The 25,488-nt window shown below is 37.0% G+C and overlaps 1 protein-coding gene across 5 annotated transcripts in view; it reads left to right on the forward strand.

The window, feature by feature from the left end:
• LRRC4C (leucine rich repeat containing 4C) overlaps window positions 1-25,488 on the forward strand; it is a 1,453,400-nt gene that overhangs the window by 1,002,202 nt on the left and 425,710 nt on the right. The window lies entirely within an intron of this gene.

Below are 25,488 nucleotides of genomic sequence, written 5' to 3' on the forward strand. Positions count from 1 at the left end.
TGGGGTATAAAGAAAGAGAAGCTATCAGTGGGACAAAATACTTTGGCCACAAATCACATTCTACCCCAGTCTACTGCTGTTGTTGGTAACGTTGACCCAGAGTCTGAGGTGAAAGAATTGGGTAGTCAAAAGTCTTCTACTCTTCTAACTCTGTCAAAGAGTTAATGAGCTTGAATTTATAGATTACCATATTAATATCAATTTGTATTGTAGTGTTTCAGGGATGTGAGCAGAGCTGTCCAAGAGCGTAGCTTTTTAGAAATTACCAGACATGTTCCCAAGTAAGATTTCTTCCCTGAAAGGAAGCCAAGATTTTTTTCTGACCCTTGACTCCATCAAGTGCATTTCTTCTCCTTTCTTAATATTACCTCCATGAAATAGGCTGCTGTAGACTCCAGAAGGTAAGGGAGGAAAAGATATGCAGTCTCCTATTTCTCTTCACTCCTACATAGGGGTCAAATTCAAGACCCAATAGACCCAAAGAGATTCTAAATTTGAGGGAGCCCACCGTCTTATCTGTTTCTCAAAATAAATCCCTGGCTCTTTGGATTGTCCCTAGAACAAAAAGTCAAGAAAACTCTTGTTTTCTCCTCACTACTTAACAGAATGCTTTGCAAGAGCAGATACCTAATGAATGGTTCTTGAATTGAAAGTATACATGTCATTTCTTTAGCTACTTCTTTGGCTTCTGGTTGTTGGCCTGCCAAAAATTGCCTATATTAGAATGGATGCTCCTGGAAGGTTGAGTGTATGTCTGTGTCATCTGTGCCTATCTCAATTCAACCTGCCAATTGCTTTGAATCAGTATTGGATTTGGGCATCAATATTGCATCTGGCATATCCTGAAGACACAGTCTTAGAACTCTTCACCACATATGAGAGTAGAAAGATTCTCCATGGTAGAAAAATATTGCACATAAATATGTTTCATCATTTTGATCCCTCCACCTGAAAGCCTTGTCTGAAATTTGGTTTCATGATGAAATAATTCAAGAGAATCACCATTTTGATGCTCACAAGTTTCAAAAAATCAGAAAGACAGTAAGGGGGTGGGGAAATCCAGAATTCTGGGTTGCCGGGACTGACTATATTGCTATGAATTGAAAAGAACTTTAGAACAAATGCCTTGGATAATTTAACATTTTGTGGTCTGCTTTATATCTTCTTTTTACATGAGACAAGCTCAGCTGTGGTCAGGTAAGATAGAACAGTTAGATTTGTGTACTCACCATTATTATTAGCTGCATAAGTGACTCAAAATCACCAAAATTTAAGTTGGAAGGTTGCAAATAGGTGCTTAATAACTGTCTTTTAATTGATTTATCAATTAGAACAATTCTAGTTTATCTATAACTAGGATCAAGGAATGTCTTTGATTTTGAGCATCTCTGTTTAGAAGGCACTGATAATCCCTGCACAAGAAATATTTATTAATTCAACATTATGTGTTTGGCAGTATGATAAATAGAAAAAAATTAAAGACCAAACCACCACATAACTTCAAGAAGAGTACATTCTAAGATTGTAAATAGCACATAAAAACTAGGGACATTCACAATTCATATAAAATATATGGAAGGTAGATACCGGAATTGATAGTTATAACTCTGCCATCTGATTCAACTAGTAGTCTCAAATTTTACAGGGAGTGAATAGGCATGAAAGTCAGGAAACCTTTGACTGTTTGCCTATCTCAGTCTTACAAAGCAAACAAATAACAAGCTTTGTCTTTTGGGAACAATCACTGACCAATTATCCCTTGGAAAAGAAAATCAGAAAATGAAAACATTTTAAAGCATAAACAATGTAAATATATGTTATACTATCTTTCTTTATCATCCCTTTAAAAAGTGGAGGAGGCAAAGGAATGGAAGGAAAAAAAATCACACATTTAATATTCAAACAATTTTACTTTACAGAAATCTCTTTCAACTCTAAATCTATACTCCTATGAATGGCTCAGTTTATTCATATATTGGGGGACATGTCCCTTTCCAGGTAACGCAGCTGGTGGATATAATTAAATTGCTCCAAAGAATGACAGAGTCAGAGGTGAAGCCTTGCCTCCAACAGTCTATGTTTAGCATCACCTTTGTCTATGATTGGTTAGCTCAAACATGTTACTAATGATCCGAGATCAAGAGTTCAATGTGCATATAAGTTCCCCTTGGTTCCAAGATTGCCAACTGTAGCCCTAATTGTAGAGAACAGTTTCTTCAGGACCTTGGACAGAGTAAGAGCTTAATAAATATGCCATTCATTCAAATACTTACCAAAGGGAAACAAGATAAGAGAGCAGAGTTGCAGTGGTCCTAAAAACCCACCCCAACATGCACATTACTAAAAACAAAAGTACAACTCCTGACAGAGGGTCAGCAGCCTCAGGGTGATACACAGTATTGTACAGGGAATAGCATGCCTGACCTAGAGACAGAAGGTCCTTGAATTTGATTTTCACTTCAGTTTCTTACTAGCTGTGTGACCCTGAGCAATTTATTTAACCTTTCTGAGACTCAGTCACCTCATCTGTCAAGTGGAAATAGTAATAGCCTCTGCATTTAACTCACAGGGTTTTTCTTTTGGCAATACTAGATAATAGATGTAACACTCATTCCAAATTTTCATGTGCTGCTAGTTATTAACATTACTACTATTACTGCTGCTGCTACTATGACTACTACTTCTACTTCTTCTTTTTCTTCTTCTTCTACTACTACTACTACTATGAGTACAACTATGACTACTGCTACTATCACCCATTTCCATCAAAGACCAAGTTATTTTTATAATCATAGGACATAGAATGTCAAAACTGGAAAGGAACGTAGAAAATAGAATATTAGAACTTAGAGGGTCTTTTTAGAACATACAGAATATTTGACCTACAAGAAAACTTAGAACAGAATTTTAGAGCTAGGAGAGATCTAAGTACGTACACTCTCAGAAGTAGGAGGAACCTTAGAAAATTAATATTCGAACGGAGAGGGATTTTTTAAAACAGAATATTTGAATGAGAAGAAATGTTAGAATACATAATATTACAGCTAGGCAGGACCTTAGAATGTAGAATTCTAGAACTAAGAAAGATCCAAGAACCTAAAAGTGAGAAGGACTTTAGAACATGGAAATTCAGAGTTAGGTCTTAGATGTCATCCAGCCTTCTCATTTTATAAATGAGGAAAGGAGAAGTCCTAGATTCATTGTTGTTATAGTTAGAAAGAAGGAACCTTAGTGGTCAGGAACAGTGACTTGCCTAAATTCTCACAGTGAGCTATTGGTCGAGTTAATACACATTTGTTTCCTCACATCCTCAGAGCATGTGGAACCTCATGCTTCCCTGATATTTTGATTTTCATCTTTTCTTTTCTAAGCATGGCATGGTCTACTCCTTGGCACTTTTCCCATAAGAGTAGCTATTCCCTTAAGTCAGGGCCTCTGTTCCTTCCTTACTACTGTATTTGTAAATATTAGATGACTTACTAAGTAGAAGGCTTCACTTTTGTCCTGTCTGTTGGTAGTTGAAACTCTCCTGAATTAAATAAATTAGCAGTGTTTAGGATAAGTCCCTGTTTTTTATCACTCTATTCTCACATTGCATTTTTGGAGGCACCATTTGTCTCTCTATTTTTGCATTAAAGGAAAAGAATCAGAGAAAGTTTGCATATATGCATAGAGGTGGGTATGGGATTCCAGAATTCCTATAGTTGAGGCACTATTTTTATCTAATTTTGACTTGTATCCTATTTATCAAAGAGAACAGAGGATGGTCTATTTCAAACAGATGACAACAGTTGTCATTTTGCAGGTTTCTCACCATTGGCCAAGTCTTCACAGCAAGTGGCAAATAATGTCAGCATTTAATGTGACAGCTGTGCATTTAATATATCTTTCACTGCTCCATACCTGGTGGGGGATCCTTCAGTAGTTCTGATTGAAGGCTTGGCATTTTCTTAGGAATCTCCCCATAGTTCAGGTCAGGATCTATCCCTTGAATTACAAGACAGGTGATTAACATGTGGCAAGAGTGTTCACTGCTCTCTCTAACCATTTTCCCTAATGCTAGAATGAGAGAAGCAGAGCTGAAATTATTTTTAGAAGTCATGTAATGCAAATGGAAAATTGGGCGAGATTCTCAGCCCCATTTGTGTCCTGCTCACTGAATGTGCCAGCAGCATTCATTCCTTCTCACTAAAGAGTCCCAAGCCTGAAATGATTTCTAACTCTTATGTTAACTCCCACTGAGCCACTGCAAAACAAGACTAGAAATTTTCTTAAAAACCAATTTAACCTTTTATATACTGGTGTCAGCTAAAGCCTAACTACTCTTAAGCATTGGTTTGGGCATACAGTAGTGTATAAGAGGGTTGTTTGGTTTTAATAAAGCACTGTTTCTTCCTTTGGCAGTGTGTGTGTGTGTGTGTGTGTGTGTGTGTTGTGTGTTGATAACAATGAAAAGGAAAGGGCTGGATGACATAGTGGGTGGAGAGAACAGTTTTGTTGTCAGCATGGAAGGAATTCCAGTCCTGCTTCTGACTTGTATTAACTATGTTATCCCAGGCAAGTCCCCTTACAAATCAATTCCCCCAGATCATTCTCCAAGGACTATAAATTATAGATGAATGGGTAATTTTCACCAATGAGTTAGTTTATAGCCTGGGAGTACCACACACAATTGAAATTATAGAATCTCGGTGGCAGCTAGGTGGCACAGTGGATAAAGCACCAGCCCTGGATTCAGGAGGACCTGAGTTAAAATCTGGCTTCAGACACTTGACACTTACTAGCTGTGTGACCTTGGGCAAGTCATTTAACCCTCATTGCCCCACCAAAAGAAAGAAAGAAAGGAAGGAAGAAAGAAAGGAAGAAAGAAAGAAAGAAAAAAAGGAAGAAAGAAAGAAAAAGAAAGAAAGGAAAGAGAAAGAAAGAAAGAAAGAAAGAAAGAAAGAAAGAAAGAAAGAAAGAAAGAAAGAAAGAAAGAAAGAAAGGAAGAAAGAAAGAAAGGAAGGAAGGAAGAAAGGAAGAAAGGAAGAAAGAAAGAAAGGAAGAAAGGAAGAAAGGAAGAAAGGAAGAAAGGAAGAAAGAAAGAAAGAAAGAAAGAAAGAAAGAAAGAAAGAAAGAAAGAAAGAAAGAAAGAAATTATAGAATCTCAGACTTAGAGGACAATTTGGAGCCTATCTAGCCTAACCCTCTCCAAAAGCAGTACTACTGTCTACAATATCTCTGATGTGGGACTATTTAGCACACACATAATCAGCTCAGAGAAATGACAAAGATGATATGGTAGCATCATATAGCAGCAATGGGCACCTTCAACTAAGTCGACATTTGTTTCAGCTTCCTTTCAGCTAAAAATTCAGAACAGCTGATATAATTGTAACTTCCTCATCCTCAAAGAGTCACTGGCCTGGGGCCTCTCCTCCAAGTATAGAGCTGTATAGATATAATTATTGGTGTGTCCATACTATTCTGGCTTTTCTTATCTCCTTTCATTATCTTGAACCATTACTTGGCTTAACCAGTGATTGTACTTTACCTTTTGGTTTCTTCTCTTTAGTCTTTGCCTTTCTTGGTTCCTATTCATGAGCTTCTAGAAAAAGTCATGCAGATGTGATGCCCACTACAAATTTAAAATAATCATCCTCAAATGGGTCCTTACCACTATTTCCCAATTACAAACATGCGCACGCGCGCACGCGCGCACACACACACACACACACACACACACAGAGTTTTATTCATCTCTGATTGACTACTTGTGACACTCTTACTGGCTGTTTATAATCTCTGCTCCCAAGAACTCAGCTCTGCTGCCCATGTCCCTCTTGACAAATGACCTTGCCAATAAATTTATCAAAAAGATGGAAACCATCAATCTAGAGCTCTCTTTTATTCTCTTCTCCACCCCTTGAAATTTCTCCTCTTCCCTATCTGTCCTATTTCTTTGCTGCTGTCTCAGAGGATGGAGTGGCTCTTCTCTTTGATAAGATGAACTCCCTCATCTTGTGCTTTTGATTCCACCATCTTCCTCTTTTAGGAGCTCATCACATGAAATATTTCTTTTTACTCATATTCAGCTTCTCTAAAATGGAACCTTTCCTGCTGCTAACTAATATGCAGGGGTCTCTCCTGGCTTTTAGAAACCACCCAAGTAATCAGTCATCTCCTTAAGGCAACTTTTTATAGCTATACTTTAGTACTAAACTACTAAAAAAGTTGCTTACACTGATTCTGTACATTTCTTTGCTGCTTGCTTAACTCCAATTTTACTTTCATTTCTTGACAAAAAAAGAATAGTCTTCAGACTGGAAATGATAGAATAAAAGCAGTCAAGAGGGCTTTAGAGCCAAAGATAAGTGAGGTGATCTCTTACTAAGAGCACCTAACATGATGATCAAGTTCAAATCACCATGCCCAACTAAATTACATCCTGGATTCCTGAAATGACTTCCAGGTGTGATAATGGAGACACTGCTCATTGAAAAAAATCATAGGGAATGAATGTCAGGAGCTGTAAAACTAAAGATTAGATAATGCTCTAATTTTCAAAAATAAAGAAGGTGGCTTCCTTTTTGCTGTCTCCCCCAGTAAAATTTTATTCCATAAGTGAATGAATGTTTCATTACCATTGTACACCTAGTACCTACTACGGTGACAGGTACAAAGTATGTGTTTAATAAATACTTGTTGACAGACTGATTCTTTGATTTATATGTTTAAAAGTTCTATTTCAATACCTGACAAAAATCTAAAAAAACCTTAAGGAGACTTCTGAAAACAGAGAAAGAGAACTAGATAACACAGTGGGTAAGAGTGATGGAGTCAGGAAGACCTGAGTTTAAATCTCACTTCAAATATTTACTCGCTGTCTGACCCTGGATGAACCACCCTCTCTCAGCCTCAATTTCTTTATCTGCAAAATGGGGGCAATAATAGAATCTACCTCACAGAATTGTTGTAAAGCTCAAATTAGATAACATGTATGACCCTTTGCAAACCTAAAAGTGCTATAAAAATGTTAACTGCTGAATCACTGTGAGCCAACATAATTTTGTTATGAACAAGGTACTTTGGGTAAATAATATTTTATTTATTTGTGTATTTGCTCTTTCTTTTGTTGTTGTTTGCTTATGTTGGGGGTGAGATGCTAGTCTGGTCAGATTATGAGAATGCCATTGTTATAATATTCAGATGTTTGACAACAGTGAACAAAATCCCTCCTGATACCCTACTAGAAAAGATAGCAAGATGTGGCAGTCAGATGGATGTAGAAATGGCTAAATAATCAGACTGAGTGTTGAGTAATAGATTGTTGTCACCCTGCAGGGAGCTCTCAATGGCTCTACTAAGGGACTCTTTCTTCAGATGTGTTCTGTTCAACATTCTTATCAAACATTTGGATAAAGCCATACAAGGTGTATTTATCAAATGTGTGGCTGACATGAAGCTGGGACAGATAGCTAACTTGTTGGATAAGAGAATTGGAATCCAAGAAGATTTCAACAGGCTGGAACATTTATTCTGAGCAATTTCATCAGGTGAGAATAATGTCCTGAATCAAATAAGAGGAAATGTAATAGGAAGAAATAGAAAATCCTACAATTTGAACTAGAGAAAAAAAATCAGCTCATGAGTAAAGGATGGGGAGCCTTGGCTATCCAGTACATGTGTTAAAGGTCAATGATTATTTCAGAATCATAGTCAAATCTCTGTCCTTGGAAGATTATTTTAGTTATAGGTCCAATTCAATGTATAGATTTAGATGAAAGGCTGTGTTTCATAGTAGATAGAGATCTGGCCTCTGAGTCAGGAAGACTTGGATTCAAAACCAGCCAACTCACTTAACCTTTCTGTGACTCATGAGTAGTTGTCTCAGATGGTAAGTGGGGGGACACTCACCAATATGCTTTGATAATTGGACGTTCCTCACTGCAACTTCCTAATACAAATGGTATCACTGGCCTGGGACCCTTCCTCAAAATGTATACCCATGTGGACATTAAAATAGAATTTTCATGGCATTTTGAAGTCACAAAACACTTTATCTCAAATAGAATAATATATTAAAAGTGCTTTTCAAACCCTAAAAGTCTATAAATTCCAGTTATTGTTGTTCTCATCTTTCTTATTTAGTTTTATATTATTACCACCACCATCATCATTAGTCATATTTGAACCTAAATACGGCTATTATTCATTATATTATCTCCATTTTATAGAGCAGAAAAGTGAGGCTCAAGAAGGGGTTGAATGGCTTGCCCAGGGATCACAAAGTTATTAAATATCAGGAACAGAATCTGAACCCTGACCTTCTTGACTCCAAGGCTAGCACTGGGCCTGATCTATGCATGTAAACTTAAACTCATGCAGAATAGCACCCAGCACTAACGACTTACATATAGGTGTCAGTCACCTAGAGAGATGAATGTACTTCTTATACAATCAATACAAAATAACAAAATAGTGCAATGGAAAGAATATTGAATTTTGAGTCGGAGGTTATGGATTCAAATCTGATCTCTTCCACTAACTAAATTTGGGATCTTGGGTATGTTATTCCAGGTTATATCAATTTTTCTTGGACTCAATTTCTTTGTATATTGAATTAAGGGTAAGGGTAACTGAGCTCTGACTTCCCTTCTAACACTCACACTAAATCTATGATAATGTGAAATACATTATTTAAGGAGTAATTGTATGCAAAAACACTTTTGAAAATCAACCTTTGAACTGCAAAACTTGGTTCGTGGTCTGAAAAACAAATACAGCCATATTACAGCCCTGTCATAGTGAATTTAATTTAGAATTGATGTTGCTTTTCCAATGCCTATGAAGTAGAACTTATATATGTTTAGTAAGCTCCCACAATTCCCTTGGGGGAATTTTACCACTTTAGATTATATTTTCTTTCCAGAATAATGGCATACAAAACCACCCTTACCTACTGGAAAAAAAATCAAAACCTTATAATTTCTACCTGTAGGTCTAGGTCATTGCTAAAGATACCTCTGATGTTATAGGACTTTCCAGTAGAACATTGTACCTATTCAATAACCCTTTTAAATGGTTTCCCATTCTAATCTGCTCTAAGTTCTCTGGCTTTCAGCCTCTAATACCTACTTCCTGATGGTCTTCTTTATAGGTGCCAATGTGCTTGTGGTGGCCCATTAGTTTCGGGCCAGCTACTGCATGAACTTCATTGCATTTGTAATGAAAAAATGGGAACCCACTTTATACCTGATTAAGCTGCCCATGGAACAACACTCATCATACTACTATAATATAGAAATATAGACCAGCATCTATATCTATCTATCTATCTATCTATCTATCTATCTATCTATCTATCTATCTATCTATCTATCTATCCATCTATCTATCTATCTATCAATGGTACAGGTCCTGCCAATCAAGGGCCAGCTTCCCTGCAAGTCTGGGGCTCTGTGGGGTTCCCATTAGCCATTCCAAAGTTTGTGCCTTCTCTTTGCCCATCTCCCATGAATCCTACTTGCCTCCGTCCTCCAATCTATTTCTGTACAAGGTTCCTAGGCAGCTAGGTGATGAAGTAGACAGAGTACTGGGTCTGGAGTAAGGAAAGAATTAGTTCATATCCTGTTTCAGACACTTACTAGCTTTGTAATCCTGGGCAAGTCACTTACTCAACCTCACTTTTTTTGTTTTTCTCTGAAATAAACATTTATTTTATTTTTCCAGTTATTTTAAGGGTAGCTTTCGACATTCATTTTCATAAGATTTAGAGTTCCAAAATTTTCCCCCTTCCTCCCTTTCCTCCCCCCTCCACAAAATATAAACCAGGTTACATATGTATAATCCACAAGTGTTCTTTTTATCAGTTCTTTCTATGGGGGTGGATAATATGCTTCATCATTAGTCCCTTGGAATTGTCTTGGATCATTGTATTCCTGAGGGTAGTTAAGTCATTCACAATTGCTCATCCAAGAATACTGCTGTCACTATGCACAATGTCCTCCCAGTTTGGCTCACTTCACTATACATCAGTTCATATGAGTCTTTCCAGGTTTTTTCTGGGATAATCCTGTTTGTCATTTCCTATAGCAAAATACCATTCCACCACAATCATATACCACACTTTCTTTAGTCATTCCTCAATTGATGGACATTTCCTTGATTCCTAGTTCTTACCCACCACAAAGAGTTGCTATAAATATTTTTTGTACAATTTTCCCCCTTTTCTCTTTTTCATGATTACCATTGTTAACTATTTCCCTCCATCCTATTCTCTTCCCCATGATATTTACTCTCTTATCTATCTTCTTTCACCCTAACAGTCTTCAAAAGGGATTTGCTTCTGTCTTTCCCCTCCCCCAATTTGCCCTCCCTTCTTTTGTCCCTCTCTCTTTATCCCCTTCCCCTCCTGTTTTCCTTCAGGGTTACAGAGATTACTCCACTCAATTGAGTATGTATGTTTTACCTTCCTTCAGCCAATTCTGATGAAATTGAGGTCTTTGAGTCAATTCTGATGAGTGTTAGGCTCATTTATGGTCCAGGTTAAATAGATTACTCCACCCAATTGGGTGTGTATGTTAATCCTGCCTTGAGGCAAATCTGATGAGATTGAGGTCTTTAAGCCTATTTTGATGAGTATAAAATTCATTTACTGCCCTGCTCCTCCTTCATCTCTTTCCCTACTCCATAAGCCCTTTCCTGTTTCTTTCATATGGGATTTCACTCCATGCTACCTCTGCACTTGCCCCTCCCCCAGTACATTCCTCTCACCCCTCAATTTAACCCTAAAGATGTAATCATGGGGCAGCTAGGTGACACAGTGGACAAGGCACCCACCCTGGACCCAGAGGGATCCCAGCCAAAACCCAGCCTCAGACACAAGACAGTTACCCACTACATCACCCCAGGTATATCCCTCAACTCCAATTTTTTATGGTCCTTTGGGGTTTTGTATTTGAAATTCAAATTTGCCATTCAGTTCAGGTCTTTTCATCATGAATACCTGAAAGTCCTCTTTTTCATTGAAGTCCCTTTTTTTTCTCTGAAAGATTATGATCAGTTTTGCTGCATAAGTGATTCTTGGTTGTAATCCGAATTCTTTTGCCCTCTGGAATATCATATTCCATGCCCTCCAGTCCTTTAATGTAGAAGCTGCTAGATATTGTGCTATCCTGACTGGGGCTCCACAGTACTTGAATTTTTCTTTTTGACAGCTTGCAATTTTTTTTCTTTGACCTGAGAGCTCTAGAATTTGGCTATAATATTCCTGGGAGTTTTCCTTTTGGGATCTTTTTCAGGAGGTGATCGGTGGATTCTTTCAATTTATATTTTAACTTCTACTTCTAGAATATCAGGATAATTTTCCCTGACAATTTCTTGGAAGATGATGTCTAAGCTCTTTCCTTGATCATGGTTTTCAGGTAGACCAATAGTTTTCAAATTATGTCTCCTGGACCTATTTTCGAGGTCAGGAGTTTTTTCCAAGAAGATATTTCACATTGCCCTCTATTGTTTATTCATTTCAATTTGCTTTATTGTGTCTTGGTTTCTCATAAAGTCACTAGCTTCCATTTGTTCAATCCTAATTTGGGGGCCATTATTTTAATTCGAGAGCTTTTGAAACTTCTTTTCTATTTGGCCAATTTGGCTTTTCAATTTGTTGACTTTTTTCTCATGTCTTTCCTGCATCACCCTCATTTCTCTTTCCATTTTTTCTTCTACCTCTCTAACTTTATCTTCAAAGGTTTTTTTGAATGCCTCTATGGTCTGAGACCAATTCATATTTTTTTTGGAAGCTTTAGATATAAGGACCCTGATGTTGACATCTTCCTCTGAGGGTGCACCTCGATCTTCCTTGTCACTAAAGAAACTTTCTATGGTCCTCACCTTTCTCTGTCTGCTCATTTTGCCTTTCTTTTACTTAACTTTTAGCTCCTTAAAGTGGGGCATTGTTTCCAGGTGATAGTATACTAAGCTTCAGGAGGTCCCAAGTGGTATAATTTAAGGAAGATCAGATTCTTCACTTGCCTGGCCTGTTCCCTGGTCCATAGATGACCCCAGAGCAACTTGCTAATCAACCAGCTTTGTGTGTGGTGGTTGTCAACTCTGACAAGCTTGTGCCCCTCCCCCACTTGGGTCACTGCTACTCAAGCCTACCTTCTGGTTCCCAGAAGGGTTGAAAAACCCAAGTTCTGCCTCAGCACCAGCATAGACCCCTGTAGTTTCCCCCTTTCCAAGGGCTCAGCCCTCTCACCAGTCTGTGAGCTTAGTTCCAGATGACACTGGTGCTGCAGGTGATTCAGAGGCTCTGGGAGGTCTCTTTCTCTGGAGAGGCCTTCCTGGGACTGGATCTGTGTCAGGGTGACTGTGGGATTGGGCTGCATTCCTGTCTCAGCACAGCAGCTCCCTCCTTCCTACCTTCTAAGCTGTTGTTGGTTGGAAGATTATTTCAGCACACTCTTCTGTGGGTTTTGCTGCTCTAGGAACTGTCCTATGGTATTATTTGGATGTTTTTTGGAGTGATCGTGTCATGAGTTTGAGAACTCACTCTCAACCTCATTTTGCTTCAGTTTTCTCATCTATAAAATTTGCATAACAATAGCACCTAGCTCCTGGGGTTGTTATGAGAATAAAATGTGATAAAATTTTAAAAGCACTTTGAAAAACTTAAAATACCATATGAATATTGTTGTTAACCCTAAATGGTTAAACACAAATAAAATTAGCCATTTTTCTAATGGAGATTAAAAAAAAAAGACAGCTGTTTATAGAATAGTCATGGAATACTTCAGTTGCACTGAAGACAATTTTTTAAAGGAATGATTTCCTTGATAAATCATTTTCTATTTAATTCTTCTGAGTATCATAATGATATGTTATTGATCTGTGGATAATGAGGTCCGCACCTGCTTAGTAACCCTCATCAGGGCATTGGACCTTATCACCCTCTGTGGTTCCTATCACTTGCCTATAAAATCAAAGTTAGACTAGGGTGAATGTTTCCCAAATGGCCCTCATCCTTCAGTCATGAGACTGAAAAGAAAGAGGATAAGAAAGACAAATGATGTCTTGGTATGGCAGAGCAGAGCAGGAGAAGTTTCCATGCAAAGGAAGATGGGTACCTGGGTAGCTTCCATCTGTGTGGCTTCATTTGGGTTCTCCTGCATTTCATGCATCCCTGAGAAAAGTCTTCTGTGGGAGGCTATGGATTCATTTGAACCTAGTTTATATTTTTACTTCAAAATTAACATTTTTCTCAAGTGCTATATCATTAAAGGTATCATTTGTCAACATTGTAATTAGCATGATAATAGTAATCTATTGATAAAGGATTTTATGGCTACAAAATACTTGCAGATGAAATAAAAAAGAAAGCTAGATGGGATGACCTCTAAATTTCTGATCCTCTATCCAGTGGATCAGAAATAGGAAATTAGGAAATAAGAATACATAGCATGGAATGTTGAAAATAGTATTGGTATAACATTGAGAAAGCCTGCTTTGAGTTGTCTCTTCTGGGTCCTGTTAAGGGGAACAGCTAGGTGGTATGATGGATAGAGTGCTGGGCTTGGAGTCAGGAAGACCTGAGTTCAAATCTGGGTTAATATGCTTCCTAGTTCTGTGACCCTGAGCAAGTTACTTAACCCTGTTTGACTCTGTTGTTGTTGTCTTTTTTAATATGTAAAAATGAACTGGGAAAGGAAATGGCAAACCCATCCAGTATCTTTGCCAAGAAAACTCCAAAATAGGGTCATGAAGAGTCAGACATGACTGTATAACAACAAACAACAACAACTATTAAATACCTTTAAGCGTGATACAGTAAGACGAATGATGGATTTAGATACAATGGTCCTGAGTTCATATTCTTTCTCTGTCTCCTATAACCTATGTGACCTTGGTCTAGTCATTTTACCTCTGTTGCTGAGAAAATGAGGAAATTGAACCAGATGACCTCTGATGTCCTTTCCACTTACAAATCTATAATCTCTTTATGGAATACCTTGTTTTAAATTTTTCTCATTTGTAAGATGAATGACTTGGTCTAGATGACTTCCAATTACCCTTCCATTTCTAAATCTGTGATCCCATGACAGTGCTATCCTTGCTGTCTTCAATGTATATAATGAAATGTGTAACCCTCCCCCCCCACACACATACACACTTCACAGGGTTGTTGCAAAAGAAATGGTTTGTAAAACTGCAAAATTCCACAAAAATGTGAATTATGCTCACTGCCATTTTAAAATAATGGTTTCTCTTTGAGGATTATGCCTTCACATGACACATCTACGAAACACAGAAACATAGGTGCATAGCCTTAGAGTTTCATAGAAAGGTCCTTGGAGGTTGTCTCGCCTACCTCATTCCTTTAACAGATGGAGGAACTGAGGGACAAAAATGTAAATGATTCCCCTAAAGTCACAAAAATAGGAAATTAAATTTTGTTAGAAGCATCAGAAATTTGACTCCCATTTTTCTGATTGCAAAAGCTCTTTCTTCTTTACTGTGCATTCATTTGAAATAAATGGGTTGACATCTTTCATCTTTCCCACCAATTACAACAGCCTCTTCAAATTCTTTAGATACCTCATTGCTATGGTTATACTGCAAACACTATCAGTTATTTTACAAAAGAAGAAATATCTGTTCCTTTGAAAACCTATATTGGGTTAAGGGAAGTGTCACCAGTCCAGATAAGGAGAAAAAAAAAGGTAGGAAAAAGGTTCTGTCCTGACATGTTAATTAAATCTTCCAAGGCAGGCTTGTGCACTGCAGGAAACAGATAAAAGAAAGTCCTACCTCAAAATGGATGGTAGTTTTGTTTTTTAGAAAAATAAAATATTAATACCCACACCAAGAGTAAATTCAAAGGTGCCATGGACTCCATAAAAATTTAAATCATATCCATCTCAGTCACTATAGGCACTCAGAAGGCTATTTACAAGAAGAAAAGTATGGCTGTTTGAGTGCTGAGTATTTTGTGTGTCCACTGAGAACTAAGAGTTGATGGATTTGTAAAACTCTAGCCTTGCATTGAAAACAAAGTTATTTCTTTAAAGTTTTAAACCTGATTTTTTCCCCGATGTCTTGATATGCTTTTCCAAAATTGCCTATTTGGTTGTATATGTATTTTTTTTTGTCAGCAGTATGTATTGTGTCTTAATGTTTGATATAGTTTGGTTTGGCTAAGGCTTGTGAATTCATTCATGTAAGTAAGTCTAGATGAGGAAATTCCCTATACCAGTTCAGACTAGCCCCTACTTTAGAATTTATAGTCTCATAAAGTTGTCTAACTTACTGAAAGGTTAAGGAACTTGCCCATGGTTTACAACTAGTATATATTAGAGGGAGAGCTTGACCCAACTCTTCCTAACTTTGAGTCCAGCTTTCCAAAAATGATTTCATTCTGAGTCTATGTGTAACAGCGCCAGCAACAGTAAGAACTCACATTTCTAGTATTTTAAGACATAACAGGTACTGTCTCTGCAACAATCTTGGGAAGTAAGAAGTTGGTGATCATGTACAATGGTATCATTATATCATTATTATGTTTCACATAAAAAAACAGACTGAGAGGGGCTAAGCAAGCTTAAGTTGACCAGGGTTGCATAGCTAGTAAGTGACAGTGTCATGAGAAAGGAACTTTGAAGAAGAACTGGTGTAAGAGATTTCACTGTGGAAATATATGATGAGGAAAAAAAAGATCAGAAAGGAAGGATGAAAGATAGCAGGTAGTCATTCCCAGTGTTCCACTGCCATTTTTTAGATGCCAGGGAAAACAGGGAAGGTGCCTAATGCATTGGTAGAAACCCTCCCTGTTGTATTAAGGGAAAGAAATGGAAAAGAGTATATATGATAAGATGGGTAGTCATAGGGACCTCTAGATGGCAAAGTGGATAAAGCGCTGGCCCTTGATTCAGGAGGACCCGAGTTCAAAACTGGTCTCAGACACTTGACACTTACTAGCTGTGTGACCCTGGGCAAGTCACTTAACCCTCATTCCCCCCCCCCCATTATGGGTAGTCATGGATGAATTGTAAACTATTGATTTAAATGGAACCTCTAAAGCAATGGTATCAGTGATTCAGTGAAGTGTACAAGTGTCTCTGATTCAAAGTCCAGGTCTGTTTCGACTAAAAGGAGAGGTGGGACTTTCCTGATTCCTACAATTCTTTGGTGTTGCTTTTTTTCTATCTCATACTTAGTTTGTATAATATTCTATTTACTATTTTAATTTATATTATTTTCTATTATAAATATTTTATTTTATTTTGTAAGTAAATATTTATTTGCTTATCTGCCTAAGCTTGCTGCCCTTGCCTTTGGCACCTCAAATGTGTACACACAAATTATACGTTCTCAGAGAGCATGAACTATTGTTTTTGTCCTTGTATTCTCAGGTCCCAGTGTTGTGGCTTGCACTTAAAATGTCTTTGATAAACATGTTCTAATTTAAATTTATGTGGATAATGTATGTAAATAAATTCCTCAGGGATAAAGTAAGGCAGCTCTCAGTGCTGCATACTGTTCCATTCTAGATGATTTCCTTATTTATTTATTTATTTATTCATTCATTTATTTATTTATTTATTTATTTATTTTTTGTGGGCAGTGATGTTTAAGTGACTTTCCCAGGGTCACACAGCTAGTATCAAGTGTCTGAGGCCAAATTTGAACTCAGGTCCTCCTGAATCCAGGGCTAGTGCTTTATCCATTATACCACCTAGTTGCCCTGATTTCCTTATTTTCTAATGAGTCCATACCTCAGATTTGTGAAAGGACAGAATGTCTGTCTTCTATACTAACTTCCAGCTCTACTCCAAATACATATTCTTGCCTTTTGGCTCACAAATTATTCTATTATACAAATATCTCTTCTATGGGACACAGAACATGAAGGCACCCCACTCTCAAATTACTTAGTGTTTATTCTGTGGCTACTTATATTTATATATGTTACTTTCCACAGTATTACAAAAATTCCTTGAAAACATGGGGTCTGAGATGTGTGGTCATTATACGGTAGAAAAATATAGTTAATATACATAGTAGCTAAATATGGAAATTGAGAAGAATGGAACTGGGAAACTCCGGAAATGAGAAATAGTGGTTGGGGAAAAAAGTGACATTTCAATTGGAAAGGAGAAAAACATAATTTCTAACACAAAGGAACTTAAAGAAGCAAACTCATAATTTTTTATGTAACTAGAAATGGGTAGAATCTGTCAGAAAAGAAATCTGGAAGTATATAGCAAAAAGCACTAATCTTAGGTTAGGTGGTGCAGTGGATAAAGCACCGACCCTGGATTTAGGAGGACCTGAGTTCAAATCCGACCTCAGACACTTGACACTTCCTAGCTGTGTGACCCTGGGCAAGTCACTTAACCCTCATTGCCCCACAAACAAATTAACCACCACCCACAAAAAATCACTAATCAAGCCATTTAACTGATGATCCAACCTGGGGAATATATCCTGCCAGTATTATCATAACCGACGGGCAACAGAGAGCGCAGTTTTCGTCCTCGTTGTGGCAGAAGCTGCAGCTCCCATATTGGACTGCACAGCCACACTGTGGCCTGTGGCTCTTCAAGGTGCTGATCCATGGTCGTCTGTGACTGGCGGAAGCCTAGTACTATTATAATAACCAAAGAGGGAAAAAAAGAGCTGTCCATTTATCCACTTATGTAGCAGCATGACATGATTGCAAGCATAGCAACAACAGCAATAGCACCAACAGTTGGGCAGCTTGGTGGCACAGTGTATAGATTGCTGGACTTGGAGGTTAGGAAGACAAGACTTCAAATTGTCTCTCATATACTTATAAGATAAGAAACAATGGGCGTTCCCTCAGTTTCCTAATATGTAAGAATGGAGATAACAAGAGCCCCTACCATCCAGAGTTATTGTAAGGATCAAATGATAAAATATTTGTAAAGTGTTTTATCATTAATACACTATATACATTCATGAATACACATACATATACATAAAATGTGAAGCAATCTAAATAACTAAGAACAGACTAAATGGATTACATTAATTAACATGTTTGAGATTATCAAGTGTGATGAACACAAAAAAATCTGGAGTGATGATCATGATTTTTTTCCCCCTTATTTAATCAGATCTATAGGATCAATGAGCAAGGGGACTCCTCAGGAAAGAATATCCTCTACCGATTTAGATTGGAATATTCTCTGCAATGTATACTCCTAGAGTATTGTCTGGTTCACTGAGAGATGAAATGATATCCCTAGAATCACACAAACATTATATGTTAGAAGTAGGAGTGCATATCCCCCGACTAAGGAAAATATGAAATAATTCAAAATGAAAAAGAAAAAAAAACCAAGTACCACCAGAATGGGGTACACATTATCCTCAAATGTGGAATGGCAAATGAAAATGGTCAACAGGGTTGTAGGATCATGGATTTAGAGTTGGCAGAGTCATTAGCAGTCATCTCATTTTTACAGGTGAGGAAACTGAGGGTCAGGAAAGATGTTTCTTGCCCAGAGCCAAAGAATATAGTGAGGGACAGGTCAGAAATTGCACCAAAGCTTTCTAGATTCAGTATGTCTAGCATTATGTCTATTAGGCAAATGAAGCTTTATTGAAGTGTATATAAATGCAATAGTTACTAAGATGCATGTATTCATCTTGAGGTTTCTAATAAAACATTGAATTAAAAATAAAACAGCCTTTTAAAAATGCAGATATGATTTAATAAAAAGATTATTGAACTTTGGAATCAGAAGACTAGGAATCATGCTCATACTAGGTTTGAACCCTACTTCCATCATTTACTGTTTATGTGATTATGGAGAAGTCATGACCTCCCAAGGCCACAGTTTCCCTACACATAAAACGAGGATGACAATTCTTGTATTGCCTACCTCTTAAGGTACAGTCCTCAATACTGTGAGGAATATATTTTGCAAACCTTTAAACCCTCTAGAAATGTGAGTTATTATTCTAAATGGAAGAGCACAGATCATCCTTGCTTGCCTTTGCTCTCAGCAGAGTCTAGAAGGAGCTTTGAGGTGAGAAAAATGACTCTATAAAAGTATTCATGGGCTCAAAATGTAATTACATTTAGCTCCCTTGGCTTCTCTTGCTTTTAAGAAATTCTGAACTTTCTCCAGGCTTCAGTTTCACCGGTTTTTAGATCATGCTGTCCTGTGGGATCTTTTGGACCTAAATTCAAACTTATCTGAGATTGAAAGAGAAAATGCAAGCCAAAGTAACTGAATAGAAACCAGATAAAGGCCAATATAGACCCTTTCAAGACAATAAGATACTGCTAAAAGCTTATTCACTAAAACGCAGCAGAGTGTTTTCCAGTCCGGGCAGCTAGTTCTTGGGAAGGCAGAAGAGTAGGAGCCCTAAGTACTGACCCCTCTCACTGGCCATTGCATGCCTCTCCATCCCATGTGACTGAGGTGAGATTGCCATGATTGGTTCTGAGGAATGTCAGGGGGAAGTGAGGGATGGAAACATGAAAGAGAGGGATCAATGCTGGCAGCTGATTGAAAGGCCTCTGGCTGATAACAGAGGCCACACTAAAATATTAGCATAATCACTGCTGCTGCTACTGCTGCTGCTGTTACTACTACTACTACTACTACTACTACTACTACTACTACTACTACTACTACTACCACTACTACTATTACTACTACTACTAATACTACCACCACCACCACCACCATCACCACTACCAGCACCACCAGCAGCAGCAGCAGCTAGCCACCTAGCTAGTTACTATTTGTATAGCTTGTTTAAATTTTGCAAAGCACATTGAATCATTTTAGGGTTATGGAGCCCAAATCAAGGACCTCTCACTACAGATTCTACATTATTTCTAGATTCTATGTCACCTCTGGCTTCATTTAGAAGACATTGTCCTTCATCTATGATTAATTCCACATCTGATACCCAACAGTTTTGTAATATTCTTGTTATTTCCATATATTTTTTATTCCTCCACTATTAATGGTAAGCCACTAATTTATACAGTAGAATAACTCAGAAATCTGGTAGCCTTTATTGAGTTAAAATCCCTCCTGTTCTTCATATAATCTTTTGTTGTTTTTGTTGTTCAGTCATTTTATTTATGTCGAACTCTTCATGACCTTATTTGGAGTTTTCTTGACAAAGATACTCGAGTAGTTTGCCATTTCCTTTTCCAAATCATTTTATAAATTAGGAAACTGAAAAAAATAGGGTGAAGTGACTTGACCAGGTTTGAACTCAAGTCTTCCTGACTCTAGACTGGGTGCTGCCTATATGCACCAAACATAACAAACATAGTAAAACATAATAAAAGAAAACAAATCCAACATAGAAAACTGTTTCTAATTAATACAAGCTGTTTTGAAGGTAATCTGAGCTACTCCAAAGAAGGTATTATTTAAATCATAAACATTCAATTGTTAACTGTATCTGGGTTAAAATGATAACTGGAATCACTAGATTTCCTGCTATAAATAATTTACCTTCAATTAATCATTTATTTTATCAGTGACTTCCCGGGACAGAGAAGAATTAATAGTAATTTGTGGTTTTTGAGCATTCGATGTATCACAACATCTCAGTGAGCACCTAGAATAATGGAAAGCATGCTGGATATTAAGTTGGAAAAATGTAGGTTCAAATTTTGGCCTATGAGGATGCCAGAGTGGATAGAACATGGACCATGAAGTCAGAAGGCATGAATTCAGATTTTACCTTTGACACATATTACCTGTGTGATCTTCAGGAAGTCACTTAATCTTCTTAGGTCTCAATTTCCTCCTCTATAAAATGAGAGGGTTGGGTTAGAAAGTCCCTGAGATCCCTTCTAACTGTAGATCTATATTCTCATTACAAACATTAATGTACCAAAGATGATTCTACAATATTGTCAATAAGTAGCCATCCAAGTTTTGTTGGAAGACTTAAATTTGGGGGATGCCACAAATTCCTGAGGTCATTCATTCCTTTTGGGGGCAGCTATTATTGGTGGTCATTTATTATCTCTCTACAACTATAGAAAGCCCGTAAGTTTCTATATCACTTCCTTTCTCACACATCATTAAAAAGTAGCAAGATAAATAATGCAAATCATCATTATTTTGAAAGCATTTTCAAACCATTTCATTAAATGATTGCAGTGACCCTGAATGGGATGTATTTTCCAGTAAAATCTAAACTGTTTGAGAGCAGGGACTGTTCTCATGTTGTTTCTATATTAACAGTGACTATCAGAATGTCCGCTACCTATTTAATTTCATTATCGTCCCCATTTTACAGATGGGAAAAGTCAGGCATATTTCCATGTCTGTTTGTGCTAATAATAAAGTTCATTAGTTCAAAGGCTTAGACTAGCCAGGGAACTTAAATTTACTTAGATACCTTAGTTTTCCTTCTCCTCAATCTCCCTCCCTTTCAAAATGTGCTGTGTGTGTTACTAGAGTTTTCCAATGTCAGGGATGATAGGGTCAGAAGAATTTGCTCTCTACAATGATTATATCCTGACCTAGCAGGATGATCCAACTGCTGACTGGGCAGAGGATGGATGTCATTTTATACTGAGCTTTTTTGGAATGACTTACATAATTTCAATTTATATATCATCATACAGTGTCCTATTTCAAATACTCTAGTGCATTTCCACAGAGTCATCTTTTTTGTGTTTGAAACTGTCTGGCTACCTGGGATTTTTTTTTCTGCTTTTCTGAAGCATTTCTGAATCCAGCCATTGCTCTTGGGATAACAGGGGAAGACTGGTGAATATTTCTTTTGGCCACGTTCCCGTTGGCTGCTGAAGCAGATAAACAGTGTCGATTTCAGCAACTCGCTTCCTCTAATTGTTTACAGTTGTATTCATTAGTGGCTGTTTCGCTAATCAGAGGGAATTTCCATGGAATGAAATGGGCTAATTCAGTTACTAAAACCACAGGATGGAGGAAAACAAAGCTCACCCTCCTTTCATGGTTCAAGATTAAATATCATTACAAGCCATAGTGTTGCATGTCCGTAGAACCTCCTGTAGACCCTGGCATACAAATGCAACATAACCTACATGGAGGAAATATTGTCCAACTTTGTTTCTAGTTACCATAGAACCAAGGAATGAGTTTTGCAGAGAAGTCAGCATTCAACGTTTTCTCTCTATCTAGTACTATGGACAGAGAATGAAATATGAGTTATTTGAAGATCAACTTAGGTAACTGTATGAATGTTCAAAACTAGACATGCCAAAGGATATGTGTGTATGTGTATATATATATATATATATACACATATACATATACACACACACACACACAAAACCCACATAGGTATATGTGTACATATAAATGTATATGTATGTATATACAAAACCCACATATGTATATGTGTGTGTGTATTTCAGTTACAGTTAAGATCAAAGACCAACTACTAGAGTTATCTAGACAATTTCTGAAAATTGCAAATTTGCAATTAATTGTCACAAGCTTCTCCTTGAAACAAAGGTCACAATTTAAGAAGGATATTAACAAGCAAATATGTGAAGAGCTGGTATTGATGTAGCCATTTACACAGAAGGCAAGATTGCTTGAATGACATAATGGCAGAAATGCAGTAACTTTGTTTGAGAATCACCTTTATCAATACGAGAGATAAAAAACAGGAAGATGAAGACTCTCTCCAAAATATTCCATTAATCTGTAATCATTTATGAGTGTCTGCTATGTTCCAAGTGGTAAGGATAGAAATATAATGAAAAACCCTAATCCATCTGCTCAATATAGAGATTACATTGTACAGCTTACATTCTAATGAGAGAGACTACCAGTGCACATATATAGGAACTAAATTGTGATTTCATTGACTTTGGGACCTTCTAGGGAGAGACTTTTTCTAATCCAAGTCACCAGCCTTTCTGCAATTTATAGTCTTAAAGAGTTGCTTAGCATACTGAAAAGTTGTTACTTTATCAGAATCACACCGTATATTTCAGAAATAGGTAATCCCAAAGCCATTCCTTCCTGGCTCTGAAGTCCACCTCCTATCCATTATATCATACCACATCTCTCTCTATAGTATATAAAAATAGATTATCTATATCACATATGTATATATTACATATAGATATTTCATATAAATGTAAAATTAATATAGAGCAATTAAATACAAAGTAATCAGGAGAAGGGTATACACATTTGGGGAGATCAGGAAAAGATTCACTTAGAAGGTGGTACATGATCTGTCTGTCTCCTGAAGTAAGAGAAGTATTATATTAGCAGAGGTGAGAAGGAAGTGCATTCTAGCTATTAATAATTTCCAAGACAAGCACATGGAAAAGGGCAGTAGAGTGTCACGTATGAGGAAAAGGGAGAAGGCCAGGTTGACTATATTATAGCATGCAGGAAGGTGTATAATGAAGCTGAGAAGATAGGTTGGGGTCAGATTGTAAAGCTCTTTTGTAATGGAAAAGATCCATTTCAATGACCACATCAACAAGGAATTTTCTGTGTGTGATGAGGTCCTGCAAATCGTGACATTTCCAGAAATTGTTGTGCTGATTGCTTGACATTTTGGAATATTTCAGAGCCTCCTATATGAGATGTGCAAAATTCAAAATCTCAGAGGAAAAACCAAGTAGATGAAGAATATGTATTGTCCAGAGAATGAAGCACAGCTAGCGATCTAACCATTTATCCATCCATCAATCCACCCACTCATCCATCCATCTATCTATCTATCTATCTATCTATCTATCTATCTATCTATCTATCTATCTATCTATCTATCTATCTATCTATCTACCTACCTACCTACCTACCTACCTACCTACCTACCTACCTATCTATCTATCTATCTATCTATCTATCTATCTATCTATCTATCTATCTATCTATCTATCTATCTATCTATCTATCTATCTATCTCCCTCCCTGTCTGTCTATCTTTCTATCTATCTATCTATATATCTACCTCCCTATCTATCTATCTGTCTGTCTATGTATGTATGTATGTATGTATGTATGTATGTATGTATCTATCATCTATCTATCTATCTATCTATCTATCTATCTATCTATCTATCTATCTATCTATCTATCAGGAAACCTTAGACCACATTCTTACAACAGACACTTGCTCTCTATGTGATGACCACTGTCAAGTCACTGAACTTATTGGAGAGTCAGCTTCCTCATCTCTAAAATGGAAATGATAATGTTTGTACTGCACACACTTTGGGCCTTTTCTATCTAGGTTTGTCAAATCCAATTTTGTTTAAACACTAAAAATGGACAATAAGTTGAGAGGAAAATAAAAGACTATATTGTCTTTGGAAAACTGTCAAATTCTTCTAAAATACCCCAGTGTTCTTTGTAAAACAAAAGCCCATCTTTAAAGACCAATATTCTTCTAGGGTTTTTGTCTGGGCAATGGAAAGGCACACAGTAAGCACGCGCAGTTAGAAACATCTTACAGACCAGGAATATACAAATCATGAATACTGGATGTTATAGAAAGTGTGCAAACTAAAACATGGTAAAAAAAAATTTGATAGAAGAAGAAGGAGGAGGAGGAGGGAGCATCACATAGCGGAGGGAAGCGTATAGGCAGTTTTTATCTTCTACTAGTATTCCCTCCATGTAAATAGAGTATAAAGAAGGATGTTATAACATGAAATAGATGCACTAGGGTGTGGATATGGGATGATATGACTGAGAATTACACAGATTGTTCACATATGGATAGGCTGTAACCTCTAACTTTGGACGACATTATCACATTGATAATATTACAATTGCCTTGGGGTATAATAATAATTCACACTGATATAGCACCTTAAAATTTACTAAGCACTATCCTTAATGAAAGTCTAGTGTTTGTGTAGTATAAATATTATCATTCCCATTTTACCAATGAGGAAACCGAGCCTCCAATAAGTCCAGTGGCTTGAAAGTAGTCATTGTATAGAGAGTACGTATCTGAGGCAGGATGTGGACTGAGGTTTCTGAGACATTATAACTTGTTTTAATGGAAGGAATAGATTAATAATTAAGAATTTAATATACATGTGAATACTATTGACAGCATGTTAATATTTTACTATATGTCACACATCATTTGCTTTATAAACTGATTGGAAATTATATTCTCTTCCACTAGTGCTGATTGTAAAACACACCTCCTCTACTCCATTATGTTTTGAACTCCTGGAAATCAGGGACTGTCTTTGGTCTTTCTTTGTATCTCCAACACTAAGCATAATGCCTGGCATGTAGTAGGTGTTTAATAAGTGTTAGTTGACTACCTCTTTTTAACTCTTGCAACTCTAATAGTCTCTATCTCCACCTTCCTTTGGAGAGGAGACCTCCTCAAAGAAAGAGAATGAGTTTTTATTTTATTTATTCATTCATTCATTCAGTTATCTATTTATTTATCTATTTCTTTATTTCTTCATTTCCTTCTTTCTTTCTTTCCTTCCTTCTTTCTTTCTTTCCTTCTTTCCTT

This window comes from Dromiciops gliroides, chromosome 6 (genome assembly GCF_019393635.1).
Source record: "Dromiciops gliroides isolate mDroGli1 chromosome 6, mDroGli1.pri, whole genome shotgun sequence".
NCBI lineage: Eukaryota > Metazoa > Chordata > Mammalia > Microbiotheria > Microbiotheriidae > Dromiciops > Dromiciops gliroides.